We start from the raw sequence: 16020 nt of genomic DNA on the forward strand, positions 1-16020 counted from the left end.
ATGAATGTGAAGAGGACCAGCCATATCCATAAGCTCAACCCCATGCTGGAAAATGGTGTGTTAAGAGTTGGTGGCCGACTTAGCAGAGCAGCAATGCCAGAAGAAATGAAACATCCTGCCATACTGTCAAAGGACTTTCACATTTCTGACCTAATACTTCGACATATTCATAATGAGGTGGGACATGGTGGTCGCAACCATATGTTATCCAGACTACGACAACAATATTGGATTCCTGGCGCCACTGTGTCGATCAGAAAAATTCTGTCAAGATGTGTTGTATGTCGACGTATAAATGCTACTCCGGGACAACAGCAGATGGCAGATTTGCCCCTGGATAGAGTCTCGCCTGATGAACCTCCCTTCACATATGTTGGAGTCGATTATTTTGGACCCTTTGGAGTGAAACGTGGAAGGAGTGTTGTGAAGCGCTATGGTGTTATTTTCACATGTCTAGCCATACGGGCAATTCACATCGAAGTTGCATCATCACTCGATACAGACTCCTTCATCAATGCCCTTCGGCGTTTTACAGCCAGACGTGGCCAAGTGAAAGAACTGCGATCTGATAATGGCACCAATTTTGTAGGAGCTCATCGCGAGATGAGGGAAGCAATTGAAGGCTGGAATCAAGATCAGATCCACAATACACTGCTCCAGAAAGGAATCCGTTGGATCTTCAATCCCCCTGCTGGTTCACACCATGGAGGTGTATGGGAAAGATTAATTAGATCAGTGCGAAGGGTTCTCAATTCCACCCTCAATGTGCAAAATCTTGATGAAGAGGGTCTCCATACGGTTTTGTGTGAAGCTGAGGCGATCCTCAACAGTCGCCCAATCACCAAGGCTTCTACAGATCCACATGACCTTGAAGCCCTTACCCCGAACCACCTTCTGCTTCTCAAGACTACGCCATCCCTGCCACTAGGACTTTTTCAGAAAGAAGACATATATGCTCGCCGCCGGTGGAGGCAGGTTCAATACATGTCGGATTTATTCTGGAAAAGATGGATAAAGGAATACCTTCCCCAACTACAAGAACGACAGAAATGGTCTAACATCAGACGCAACTTCACACCAGGAGACATCGTGATCATCGTGGACGATTCAGCGCCTCGAAACTCCTGGCTAACTGGAAAGATCGATGAGACCATTCTGGACAAAAAGGGACTTGTTCGTCATGTTCGGATTAAAACCAAAACCGGCTTTCTGAACAGACCCATCAACAAGGTCTGCCTACTACTAGAGGCAGAGGATCTTTCTTCCAATTAACTTTGTTTTTTGTTTATTTGTTTTGCCCCTTTTTTGAATTTGCCCCTTGCCAGACTACAGATTTTGACTGACGACAGAGCGTGATCACTCTTGATTAAAGGCTATGTGCTAGTAACCTCTGGTCTTACCGCCTCTATCGCTCTAAGGATACGCGATAATGAACTCTGGACTATCGCCTCTATCGCTCTAAGGATACGCCATAATGAACTATGAACTTTGGCATAACGTAAAAAAAAAAAAAAGGGAAAAGAAAAGAAATATCTATGTACTATTTACTATTTGCTATTTACTATTTACTACTAATTATTACTTTGTTTGAATATTGACATTTACCGTTTGAGTATTGAATTTACAGTGTTTGATTATCATTAATTATTGTGTAATTATTATCTGTAACATAATAATTAGGGGCCGGTATTGTAGAAGCCATAATATCTATATTACCTATGTTGTTTATTTTGTTTGACATGACGTAATGTTTGAGCTGCATACGTTCATTGATAGCCATTGTCGCTTGTAATTGGTCAATGGCACAGGGGGTGTGGTTTCACGTTGACACGGGGTGTGGTTTCATTCATTCATTCAGTACTTACCTGTTCAGCAGTTGGGCGTCTGGTTTGATGTTAGAGGGTGAGTTTGGCTCCGATATTTTCTGTTGACCGTCGTCGTAACTTGTTTCACTATTTGCTTTATTATCTCAGTGCTTTGCCTGTTATTATTTCATTTAATAAACTGTCTAAAACGTATCTGAACTCAAACATGGATTTATTGGAACGCGTCACAGTAAGAGCCTACTCAGCCTCTGTAGCGGACTTTTTTGATAGTAGTCGCTACAGTCCTATTGAGATTGGTGACATTAAAGTCGAGCTGAACCCAAAAATTACTTTTATTTTCTTTTAGTTCAAATACCTGGGTATTCAGTGCACCTATTTAATAATGTATGCCAAAACAAAATTCACAGAAATCAAATTTCTTTAGTTTTTCACATTTTTCAAATCAAAAGTTCATTTTTCAAGATTTCATTCATAACAGTAATCTACAGTTTGCTGATGTCACATAGTACTATCAATTTTCTACCCCATTTCAACCAATCATATCACGACATGGCAGTCAATCAATCTTCATTGCAGGAGAATTTTCTCCTCCAAATGAAGGAGAAAATGGCACCTAGTGTCTGTAATCTGGCAGAATTTCTAGCCCATAAACTAACTACTAACTTGGCCAATTGTATGTAACATACAAAATAAAGCAAACCGTAATGACTAAGAATGCAAAGAAATGTAACTGGCTCGTTAAACTCGCATTCCAGGATAACATTAACTAAGGGGTCGCCCCTCGGAGATTTCAGGATTGTCCGCGCTGCTCCCCACAGAAGCTACTGGCTGCCTGGTACTCTGCGGATCCCACTCGCGTAGCACCACAACACGCTGAATCCCACTCGATTTGGGGGCGGAACACGCCAGGATTGGCCAATGCCAAAGCCAGTCCCCAGAATTGCCAAATCAAATCATCGACACGCTATTATGGTCCGCCTCTCAACCCTGTCATCAAGACAAGATTTGTTTTCAGCCTCTGAAACTTCTCCGACCCTCGCGCTACTTGCATTCCGTTGAGTTCATTTCGACTTTAAGTGAGAAAGGAAAATTGGACTTTCATCATCGAAATGTCATTTGAGATCAATGGAAAAATTATAGAAAAGAAAAATGTTTTCTCTTTGCGTACTGTATAATGATGTAAAGGAATGTGTACACAGCCTTTTGCCTGTCTGTCATGTTCTGTACTGAGCAAGGGGCAACCTCAGTTCTGAAAAACGAAGCCAATGCAGAAGTGCTTTAAACCTGCATTGTTTCTAATGGCCAGCAGGGCAGCAAAAAGAAGTCTGATTGTATGGAAGTCAATGGGAAAATGATCACTCCTCACTTGATCTGTGACCTCAATAAACACTTTCCTAATGAGTTTATGGAATCAATCGCTAGTTTCAAGTCTTCTTCAGCATTATGTTAATTTGGTAAATTATGGTCCCATTTCAAGTAAAATAGATGATAAAACAGACTATGCTTTGGGTCGTGGTTGCACAGACCAATTCGCTTTTTTCACTTCCCACCCAATTCACCCATTGTGTGTTTAAAATGCAGGAAGTAACACTAACGAGGGGGCCCCGGCACTGGATCACCAAATGGATTTGAAGTTGGAAATCCTCATTAATGCTCTGCTTGCACCTGTGTTACGTCTGCCTTTTAGACACAAAATGGGCGAATTGGCTGGGAAGTGAAAAGGGCTAATAGCTTGCAGAGACCCTGGTCTCGCACATGCGGCTCCACAAAACCTGGATGGCGACGGTCAAAATGGCAAACTTCAAGAGGCTTCAAAATGGGAGTTGACAAAGCAGTGGGTGACGTCATATTTGTATACAGTCTACTGAGCCCATACACTGAACGGGAGGTCCTGCTCGTCTCTCAGGGGCGGGGCCTCAGTGTCACCAAAATCAATATGTTGATTCTGATTATAGCCTGATTGATCAGAATGTGTATCTGCTCTCTCATGCTTTCTCACCTGGCTTCCTCTCTCTCTCTCTCTCTCTCTCTCTCATCCACACACAAACACTCAGACAGCCTCCACCAGTGCAGGATGCCTCGCCCCTCCTTCACTACGGGGGCTCAAAAGTCGCTCATCCCGTTCGCGACTCTTCTCGTCCCTGGCACCTCAATGGTGGAACGAGCTTCCACCTTCGGTCAGGACGGCCGAATCACTGCCGATCTTTCGGAAAAGATTAAAGACACACCTTTTCAGGCTCCATCTGGGCCCTTCTTGAACTAACTTCTTTCTCTCTTAAAAAAAAAAAAAAAAAAAACCTACTAACCTAAACTAAACTTGTACCACTATTCCTTCAGAAGTTGTAGTTGTTATAGACTGTGCTCCATAGTTGATTGCTCTATTGCTGACAAAAATGTGATATTGTAAGTCGCTTTGGATAAAAGCGTCTGCCAAATGACGTAATGTAATGTAATGTAATCCTCCTGCCCTGCAAAACCAGGGCCAGCACAGTTGTGCAGCCATTGCACAGCAACATCTCAATGCCTCTGTGCTCCGTTAGCTGACTTGCATCCAGTTGCTCGAGCAGCAGCCGCTGCACTTCTTAATGGTTGAGGGAAAACGAGGGAAATAAATACGGCAATTAAAAAGCTGCTTACAGCGGCATACAGTAGCGGCAATTATGGTAATTACAATCCATTTCACACACCAAATCGGATGGCTGCTAAGAGTGCAATCCTGTTAGTGTACATAATGGCATAGGGTTGCATTTACGCATGGCATATTTTGGAAGAGACATTTTTCAAAAATGGATATATCATTTTGGAATTATTATATTTTTATAGAATCTCCTGCACTACTTTTTTTGAACACATAAGTAGATGTGAAAAAATAGCAGCGCTGTCGTGTGTGTGTCCTGTTCTTGGAATGCTAACTATTGAATAGCAGGTTTACAGTAAACAGGCATTCACATTCAGCACCGATACTGACATTGTGTGTGTGTGTGTGTGTGTGTGTGTGTGTGTGTGTGTGTGTGTGTGTGTGTGTGTGTGTGTGTGTGTGTGTGCGCGCGTGCGTGCGTGCATGCGTGCGTGTGCGTGTGCGTGTGTGTGTGTGTGTATGTGTTTGTTTGAAGGACATCTCTGCTTGGCCTGTTTCATATGGTTGATGGAGCATCAAAGCAGAATGATCTCCAACACACCAGCACATTCCTTATAGAGTTGGATATGACTTTGTGTGCGTGTGTGTGTGTGTGTGTGTGTGCGTGTGCGTGTGCGTGTGTGTGTGTGTGTGTGTGTGTGTGTGTCTGTGTGTGTATGTGTGTGTGTGTGTGTGTGTGTGTGTGTGTGTCTGTGTGTGTGTGTGTGTGTGTGTGTGTGTGTGTGTGTGTGTGTGTGTGTGTGTGTGTGTCTGTGTCTGTGTCTGTGTGTGTGTGTGTGTGTGTGTGTGTGTGTGTGTCTGTGTGTGCCTATTTGTCTTGTTACCAGTGTAAGTTGCCAATCTAATCACCATGAGAAAGACTCTGGAACGTTCCAAACAAACTCTCTAAAACCTTCACAACCCTGTCACCCCCCTCCCTGGCATCTGTGCCACACACACACACACACACACACACGCACACGCACACGCACACGCACACGCACACGCACACGCACACACATATCTTTTCATAGTCTTTCTCTAATTAAGAAAACACTGTTGCTTCTACACTGCTTGACTATAGACAAACGATGAACACAGTTTATACGCTGTATACAACACTGAAGGGTACTCAATTTACTTACATTCCTTCTCAAATCCTTATTCTATGTAAATCAGTGGTTCTCAACGTGGGGTCCAAGGACCACCAGAGGTCCTTGAGGGGGCCCAAGGGGGTCCCCAGCAGAATTATGAATTCTTAAACTGCACCTCATTCATTCACAAGAAGTTAATGTAATTAGAGAATAAGAGTGTAGAATGTAGACATAGAGTAGTTCTCTACTTACTGTACTGTACAAAACAGATGGAATTCTGAACAAACGTATATCTAACAATAGAAATATTCTCAGATTCAGGTGAAATGGCAGGTCCGTGGGCCTAATTCTGTACTACATTAGGAGTCCTGGATATGAAAAAGGTTGAGAATCACTGTCCTAGATTACCTAGTAATACTTCAATAAATGTGCGTTTTGCACACGCTTTTGCCATTACTAACTGGTATGCCCAGTTCAGAAAGGTTACATTTGCTGTTCAAAACACACGGTGTCTGGTATATTATGGGAAATTCCTCTGGTAGACGGTAGGTTTGTTCAATTTTGCCTAAAAATAAAATCTCAGATTGTTTCTCTCTCAAAATTAGTTTTTCTTTTTCTGCACAGCTCAAAAAACTTTTTTTTGACACAATTTATGCTTTTACTCTGAAGGCACAACACTCCTCTGCCTCTCTCTGTCTGTATTTCTGTGTGTGTGTGTGTGTGTGTGTGTGTGTGTGTGTGTGTGTGTGTGTGTGTGTGTGTGTGTGTGTGTGTGTGTGTGTGTGTGTGAGTGTGGCTCTCGTTATCTTGTGCAGCCCGCAGTGCAACATAATGCTCGCACTCCGATGTGTGCCTTTTTGGAGGTGTTGAAATAAGTAATGCCTACCCCACACTACAGGATTTTCAAATCCTTGAAGATTATAAAAATCTTGAGAGCCCACACACTACAGGACAGAGAGAGACGATTTTTTAACATTTCAATCTTGGGACACACACACAATCGCGTCTGTTCAAACGCAACCTCACACACTAGAAGATTATGCCGAAGATTCACCTTGAAGCAGGGCTCGACGTTAACTTTTAAAATGCCTATTCAGTGTGCGCACCGGGTGTAGTAGTGTCATTTCGTTTTCGATTTTTTTTTTTTTATTATTTTTTTATAATGCATTTGCACTGAAAGTATTTGTTTAACTAATATTTGCGCGGACAGCCGCGTCCATTCGGGGTGTAGGCCTACTGTGCACGGCCAGGCGAAAACCGTCTGCACAGGTGTCTTGTGGAGGGGCGCGTCTGCTGATTTGACTCACTTTTCCGTGCGGACACTCGCGATGCGGGAAGCTGAGACCTAAGCGCTTGTTGTAGGCTACATGCTTTGCAGTATAGCATTAGTTTTCCGTCCCGTTCAAAGACGCACGGGTATTTCACCTCAATGACAATTTCCTCGTTCTTTGTTTCTGTGCGGGGCTGCGGGTGGACGCGGACAAGTTTATTTTGCGAAAAACTAATGGAAACGCAGCTACTACTGGCTCTCTGCTCAAGATGCAATCGCCTGTCGGGTTGTAAATATCTAACATGTTAGATATGGCCGATTCACAATCGGGAAGAGGCAGTCTTCCCGATTGTGAATCTTTGAACCCCACACACTACAGGATCATTTGGGAAGATTATCTGCCCGACGCGCTTCAAATCGGGAGCACCCCCGAGAAAATCGGGAGGGGGGAATCTTGGCCATAATCTTGCAAATTATCCTGTAGTGTGGGGTAGGCATAAATCGCGCTGCTGTCTTTAGTAGCCACGGCCTTCAGAGAGACTTTACAGCGGGGAGAAGGGACGAGGAAGCAGCACGCGTACATGAGTTACGATTTGACGATTTTCATTTTTTTATCATGTCCTAACTAATGAATTAGATTACGATTCAAAATTGATTTATCGTGCAGCCCTAGTAGACGGGATGCATTTTATGTTTCTGATGTGTTTGGAAGAAACAGAAGAAGAACAGGGGAGTTACCCTGAGCAGCAGCAGCCACCACGGCTGAACAGACAAAGAATAGATTACCACTTCAACCTAACTGATGCACTACTTCATTACCAACCGTTTAAACACACACACGTACACAGACAGACAGACAGACAGACAGACAGACAGACAGACACACACACACACACACACACACACACACACACACACACACAGACACACACACACACACACACACACACACACACACACACACACACACAGACACACACACACACACACACACAGACACACACACACACACACACACACACACACACACACACACACACACACACACACACACACACACACACCTCTCTACCACATCTTGGCCGTTCCAACATGTGTGCTGCTCCACCTCCATTTCACTCTCACACAGCATCTCTGGCAGCTCCGAGAAAAAACACTGGTACCGCTGGATAGAGCCCTGAAAGTCCCTGAGAGAGAGAGAGAGAGAGAGAGAGAGAGAGATAGAGAGAGAGAGAGAGAGAGACACACACACACACACACACACACACACACACACACACAGAAAGACAGATAGACAGAGGGAGAGAGGCAGAGGAGTTTGAATTAGGGATGTCAACGGTTAACCGTTAATCGATTAACCGTCGCTAACGTCGTTGTTCGGTTATTGTTGTCGGTCTATCAGTTAATATTAAAAAAAAATTTTTTTTTTTTTTTTTTTTGGGACACGTTTTTTGAGTTTCCTTGCAGATTTTGCACAGTGTTTTGCATCATGCAACTATTTTGTTCAAATTTTGTTCAATTGTTGGCAGCAAATCGAAATAGGCTATATTTTGTTTAAGTTTTTATGCTGCAAAAGACAGTAGGCCTAATGTGAAAAAATCAAAATAAATAACAGATTGTTGTTGTTGTAATGTTTACATAAACAGGAAATAAAGCTCTCAAAAATATATTTCCTTGTCATCCATATAAGAGCCAGAATGATTTTGGAATGATTACCTGATCAAAATGTGGCAATAAACTTATAAATTTCAGCAAAGCCAACAAAAAATAAAGGCATAATTCTAACACAAAAATCATTAACATTTCAGCATCTAAATAGACACGCCTTGTTTGGGCATGAGCTCATTGAGTAAATAGACCATTTTTTTTTTTTTTTTTTAATATAAAAAAATTATGAATTAACCGATAGGTTAATCGATTATTAGCGTCGGTTAATCGAAAGTGAAATTAACCGAAAATTGACATCCCTAGTTTGAATGCTAGCAAATAAATACATTTGCTGTTATAAATGCCAGTGCCACCTAACACGTATTTGTTCCAATTTGGAGTTGTCACCTTCAATTACCATCTGACAGACTGGTAAGTTTGGCACTGAAAGCAATAGCAGGGGGACAATAATGAAGTGTGCCGGCAGTTCATTATCTTTTGATGATTTATTCAATGAAAATCCAATACAAGGTTTTCATTTGTCTCATCTAATAGTTTGGTGCTGTTTGGAGTCTCTCACAATCCCATACGAGGGGGGAAATAATCATTTCACACATTCTGTTTCAGGGCCAACCATCTACCATTACTATTAGTGACAGTTGGGTTGAATGTGCCTACATGTCTGTCCTAATATTTGGATCGGCTCATTCCCACAGATGCTTTCAGGGATTAGCTAAATCCATGAAAATGAATTCTGATTTTGTTGATGGTTGATAGAAAGTGGAAAATGGAGGAAAGAGCAGCGCTTCTTGAAACACTGATTCTCTTTAAAAGCTGGATGTATGAGCAGATGACAGACTTTGGATATTAGCTGTTGGTCTGTTGGTCTGTTAGCTCTGTTGGTCTGTTAGCTCTGTTGGTCTGTTAGCTCTGCTGGTCTGTTAGCTCTGTTGGTCTGTTAGCTCTGCTGGTCTGTTAGCTCTGTTGGTCTGTTAGCTCTGCTGGTCTGTTAGCTCTGCTGGTCTGTTAGCTCTGTTGGTCTGTTAGCTCTGCTGGTCTGTTAGCTCTGCTGGTCTGTTAGCTCTGCTGGTCTGTTAGCTCTGCTGGTCTGTTAGCTCTGTTGGTCTGTTAGCTCTGCTGGTCTGTTAGCTCTGTTGGTCTGTTAGCTCTGCTGGTCTGTTAGCTCTGTTGGTCGGACTCGGAACTGATACCAATTTACAGTGTAATTGATGGAATAAAAGCTCAGTCTGAGCCTACCTGGAGAGCTTTTTCAGGCTGCGAGGCTTGTCACCTCTGGAACCTTTAAGAGGGAAGGACCTAGTGGGACACACACACACACACACACACACACACACATATGTGTCAATACATGTACCGTGAATAAATTACAAGGATAAACTAGAAGTGCACTCGGAGAGCGCAGACCTCCGCCAAGGCCAAGAGTCCAGTCTGCTATGATAGCCAATTTAGTGAGTCGGATCAGAACCCTAAGAGCTCATTTATGCTCCATTTTCGCCTAAAAATAAATGTGTCCGTTTCAAATGATGCAACCGTCACTGCCCACATACTTCCATGCGTCTTTCATGTTGGTATCACGTTAAGCAATACAACCACTAGTAGGCAGTAGAGAGTCAAGTGTGTGTGTGTGTGTGTGTGTGTGTGTGTGTGTTGTACTGCTCCGTTTCATCCGTATCCGTAAGCGTTCAGAAAACGTGCAGAATTACGCATAAAATGAACGCAGAGTACGGAGTACGGACAGAAAGCATATCCGTATTTAACGAGCAGAATTGAATGAATGATCCCAAGTTTGCATTTTTTCGGCGGTCGCTATGGCTACTACGGTAGTACGTTACGCTTCTCTGTATTCACAAACACCGGAAGCGACAGACACGATCGCGGCCGAGTCCGGAAGCAAACCGGAAGTGCCCAGGAAACTCGTCTATAACCCCCAGAGCAAGCTGTCCTGCCGGACAACAAGAGCCAAATCAAGCAGCTTTTAGCCTAGCGCTGAAGGCAGCCCCACCGTGTGGCCCAACGAGGGCCAGTTCCCCCCTGGAGAGCCAGGGAAGAGAAGCCAGTTGAAAGCCCATCGTTTAAAAAGAAGCGACAGCACAGGCTTCGCGAGGCACAGTTTACTTCTCCCATTGAGAATCTATATTCAGAGCCGCAGACAGCACCAGAGCTGTCACCACCCGATGGTGGCAATTATGGGCCCCACTTAGCACAGGCTGAGGGAAATTGCAGTCACAGGCACCCTCCAAGAAAGGGAGTTTGACAGAGACTCACATCTCAGAACGTCTGGACCAGTGGGCAAACTCTAGGCATGTCCTATGATGACGCGGACGTGAAGTGAAAAGCTGTAGTTCCTCGAATGGCCACTTGGGGGTGGGGGCAGTAGGCATTCCCCCCCATGTTAAAATGCACAACTTTGTAACAGGATTAAACATCTTTCCATTCTGGGGCAAAACATAGTTTTGGTCTATATAACTAATTTCACCTTTTCATAACAACTGTAGGGGGGGTAATTCTTTACATAACTCACCCGTTTACATTTAATAAAGGTTTAAAGTTATGCATAATTAAGGGCGTGTCCTTTTTGAGTGACAGGCAGCTAGTGTAGCTAGCCGTAGCCGCTCTGCTCAGTCAGCTATAACAGGCTATTCGACTCGACCTCCCGGGTCTTTTTGATAATTGAATGCAATATCGGACAAAGATGGCTTCTTGCTCTGCAACTCATTGTAGCCTACTAACAGGCCATGCAAGGATTCTGGTCTCAACTTTTTTCGGTGAGTGAATGCTATAGCCTGTTTTAACATTAGTTTAACGTGATTAGCAGGTATCGGTGGTCTTTGCTTCTGCACCCAGCTAACAATGCTAACATAATAGCGTTATCCTTGTCACAGCTTATGGACATACACCAAACCGTAAAATTTGAAAATTTAAAAGAAGCTCACCCCCGATAGGCTACGCTCATCACATGCACTTCCCCAGCTCCACCCCGCTCAGGCCTCTCGACCCATTCGCTCCCACTCTGCTGATGAAATACCAAGATGGCGACAGCCACCACTTCAACTCAAAATCCGATTCCAAAATCAACGGTATAGAGATCTTTCAAAAAGAAATGAGGTCAGTGGTCTGGGCACATGGCTCCACGACCTCCACGAGGCCAGGGCACTGCAGTCAATGGCCCACCAGGACCAAGACACCCTCCCCTGCCCAGATTCGACCCTTGGACCTCCCGCCTCCATGGGAGGAGCATCCAAGAGCTGCGAATAGGAGCTGATGTTATTATGCTGTTGGAGCCGCCCACCAACCTGCTAACCAATGACGGAACGAGAAGTAAACAGGAAGGGGAAGATGTCATAATGCGTATGTCTTGCATGCAGTCTATATAAGGAGCAGCTAAAAGCCCGCTGCTCGGACTTGAGATGAGAGAGGCATGTTCTCTGTCTTTTGTCTCCATTTCTAGACCTTACTGCTAAGTCAGGAAAGTCTCATATTATACAACATATAACCTTGCATTTATTCAATTGTTTTACTTGTTACGTTTTCATATAATCCATTTTATACTTTTTATATAATCCATTTAAATATACAAATAATATTAGTAAGATACAGTGACCACTACACACACACACACACAGACACACACACACGCAAGCGCACCCCCCCACATACACACACACACACACACACACACCTCATGGATTGCAGCCTGAGGCCAGGTGGAAGAGCAGGTCCCAGAGAGGGACGTGAAGTCGGGGATGACGTCACCGAGGTCACCGATGTCAGCGCAGGGTCAGGGGTCACAGAGGTGGCAACACGGGAAGTGGTGGGAGGCAGGCTCTGTGCCGTGGGAACATCCTTCTGGGGACCGCACACCTTCTCTACCTGAGAGAGAGAGAGAGAGGATTAGAGAGAGAGGATTAGAGAGAGAGAGAGAGAGAGAGAGAGAGAGAGAGAGAGAGAGAGAGAGAGAGAGAGAGAGAGAGAGAGAGAGAGAGAGAGAGAGAGAGAGAGAGAGAGAGAGAGAGAGAGAGAGGATTAGAGATTACACAGGCAGCAGCTGATGAAGTGGCTGCACGTTGTTATTCAGCCCATGTATAACAATGAATTATTCACCTTATGTAGCCCCGCCCACTTGAACCAGTTGTGTTACGAGTTCCTGTTCAAAACGCAGTCTGTTTGACCTGCTCAAACCTAGTCTGACTCACTGGCTGCAGATGATTCTAGAGGCCGACGATGACACAATGGACACAGTATAAGTACTGTACTGTCACAGGAAGTGTCAACACAACAGGAAGTAATGGGCTGACCCCTGACCCCCGCGTTGGAAACATAAGGTGAATAGCAACAAGCATGAATCTGCAATAGCTGCGGCCAGTCAGAGTTGCCATGTTGTCACAATGGCTCTGTGCATAAGTGATTTGTGACAGACATCGATATAGAACGCCAAAGTCCCTCCCCTTCCAGACCCTTTGCGCACCGGCTTCTTAAAAATATATGAATGCTGGTGAACGGAGAGATATGGTAATTGTTTTGATCCCGTTTAAATTGTGCCATGGGGTACACATACCTGTATGTTTGTCAATTTAAAAGATAACTTTGCAAGTCAAGAAAGTTGCAGTTTGTGGTAAAACAGTGGCACTATCTATATAAAAATTGAGTATGTGGGCTCTGTCCACTGTAAAGGGCACCCGTGACCTGACGGAGCCGGATTTTTTAATTAGGTGATTGCCCGAATTAATGATGTGATGTCATCAGTGATGATGTCATCAGTGATGTTGTCATCAGTGATGCCATCAGTGATGCTGTCGCTGTGCGGGTGACCTGATGGAGCCGAATTTTTCCTGGCTGAGGCTATAAGTTCAGTGATGATGTCCTCAGCGATGATGTCATCTGATGATGTAATCACTGATGTTATCTGTGATGATGTCATCAGTGATGTCATAGAGCAGGCGAGGCCGCGATGTGCAGTGGTCATCAGTTATGTCATAAGAGCAAGTGAGCCCACACAGCGGTCAAGCTGCAGGGCCGCGGAGCAGCCGAGCTGCGTATGCAAGCTGCAGGGCCAGCTCGGCGAGCTGCAGGGTGGGCGAGGCCGCACAGCGGGTGAGCCTAGGCATCGAGCACACGTAGCTAGATACCTAGTCAGTTATAAATCTACAACTATGCACAACCGGTCGCATAAATGACGTCTCTCCCGCCAGGCCATTTTGTTGTTGGCGTGACGTATATTGTGCGACACGAGAGATATACAAACATACAAAACTAAACGTTACATTTCAGTTTCAGGACAAACTGCGATTTTCTGTTTATATCTTTTAAAATTACAAAATGTACATGTGGAGATCATGGCACAATTCAAACGGGGTCAAAAAAAGTATTTTTAAAAGTCTCTTGCCTCTTCACCACCATTCATATGTTTTAAGATTTTGGTACGCATAGTGAGGCAGGAAGTGAAGTCCACTTTAGCTCTCTATTGTCATTTGACATTGTGACATCACCAGCGCACAATTGCTTAAGTGAGCATGCCCCGGCCTGAGTGATGAGGGCATGTGCACACACGTGTGTGTGTGTGTGTGTGTGTGTCCAGCTGTGTGACACACGTCACTTATGTCACTTATAATAAGTGACATGTGTCGGATATCCTTCCGTCCTTCCATTCCGTGTGTGTTTGTGTGTCACATGATGATGTCACATTGTCTATGACATCACTGACAACATCACAATGTTTATGACATCATCAGTCACATCAATGAGTGTGGGGCATGACATCATCAGTGGGTATGACATCAGTCGGGGCGGGGGTGTTTGCATGCCCAGTTGTGTTTGTTTACTAATGACATCATCAGTCAACACTCGCCACCACTTGACAATGATGACAATGACGTCATCGCTCTGGCCACCAATTGACGCTTGGGGCATGACATCAGTCATACCCACGATTTCTCACCGTCTCTCTTGCAAAGCGCACTCCGGGAGAAGCTGTTAGAAAAATCTTCAGGTACGCGCTTGCGGTTGCGGAGGGCTCACCCAACGCGACCAGCGCAATGAAGGTCATATTTGGCTCGAACCCCCTTGCACCTGGCTCACTAAAGCGAGTATAAACTATACCTTATAGCCTTATAGAGCTGGACCATGACTGGTCACAGCTAGAGTTTATGTTTGAAGGGCCCTAAAAATGTCATAGTATACCTTTAAGTGACCTCTGATGTGTGGATTAGCATGTGTCTCTTCAACTCTCCCTTTTGACTAAAACTTTTACCACAGACTGAGCATTTAAATTGTTTTTCTCCTGTGTGGACTATCATGTGTCTGTTCAAGTTTCCTTTATCGCGAAAACTTTTACCACAGACTGAGCAATTAAATGGTTTTTCTCCTGTGTGGACTCTCGTGTGTTTCTTCAAGTCTCCTTTTTGACTACATTTTTTACCACAGACTGTGCAATGAAATGGTTTTTCGCCTGTGTGGATTCTCATGTGTTTGTTCAACTCTCCTTTTTGACTAAAACTTTTACCACAGACTGAACATTTAAATGGTTTTTCTCCTGTGTGGACTCTCACATGTGTCGTCAAATTATCATTTCGACTAAAACGTTTACCACAGACTGAGCAATTAAATGGCTTCTCTCCTGTGTGGACTTTCATGTGTGTCTTCAAGTGATCGATTCGACTAATACTTTTACCACAGATTGAGCAATTAAATGTTTTTTCTCCTCTGTGGACTCTCATATGTGTCATCAAGGTTTCTTTTTGACTAAAACCTTTACCACAGAGTGAGCAATTAAATTGTTTTTCGAGTGACTTATAGAGTTGTCTTAGCAGGCCCCTGCGGTCAAATATTTTACCACAAACTGAGCTACTAAAGTGTTTCTCCCCAAGTACTTCATTGTTTTCCTGCGAGTCTAAACCTGACTGACGTTCATTCGTTTCCATCAAATCATCACTGTCTTCAGTCTTAGGTTCAGAAGGGTGTGAAGTCTTGCCAGCACTAGTTGGTTGTAAATGACTAGCTGGATCTGAGTTCCTGGCTGTTTCTGATAATCCAGAGTCCTCTCCATCCGCTTCTGTTTTCATCTGGTCAGTTGAGCTGCTGGCTAGAGGCTCTACCTCTCTGTTCTGCTTAGTTTGGCTTTGATGGAGCTGTGAGGACTGAGGTTTCTTTTCATCATCTTCACTCTTCACAGGGACAGGAGTGAATGGGAAGTGGGTGATATCAGCCTCCTCCGGCCCTTGAAGCTGCTCTTGTTGTGGAGGTTCAGTGGGACTCAAACTTCCTGGCGACTCCATCCCAGATGCTGTCTCAGATTCATTTGAAGGTTTGCTTTGTCGATAGCCCATAAGGGGCCCTGAGGATGCTAGTAAGGGTTGTTCTTCTGATTTCAGTGTAGATCTGTTTAGGGTTTGTGTTTGGCGGGCCACAGGGGACCTGATGGGTGCTTGGCGGTGCGCAGGGGACCCCGTGGGTTCTGCTTTGATAGCAGGCGTTCGCTCGGGGGTTCTGGTTAAAGCAGTGCATGCATTGAAGGTCTCTCCACCCTGAGTCGGTGGATTGGGTAGTTGC

At 44.3% G+C, this 16020-nt stretch overlaps 1 pseudogene across 1 annotated transcript in view; it reads right to left on the bottom strand.

Annotated features, from left to right (window-relative positions):
- Nucleotides 1-16020, bottom strand: part of LOC310786237 (glypican-5-like) — a 96400-nt pseudogene that overhangs the window by 60957 nt on the left and 19423 nt on the right. The window contains exons 5-7 of the transcript in view: nucleotides 12155-12345; nucleotides 9712-9771; nucleotides 7872-7994 (exon numbers count right to left, since the gene is read on the bottom strand). The product of the transcript in view is annotated as a glypican-5-like (transcript). The remainder of the gene's footprint in view (nucleotides 1-7871; nucleotides 7995-9711; nucleotides 9772-12154; nucleotides 12346-16020) is intronic.

Source organism: Poromitra crassiceps (genome assembly GCF_964638095.1).
Source record: "Poromitra crassiceps genome assembly, chromosome: 12".
NCBI lineage: Eukaryota > Metazoa > Chordata > Actinopteri > Beryciformes > Melamphaidae > Poromitra > Poromitra crassiceps.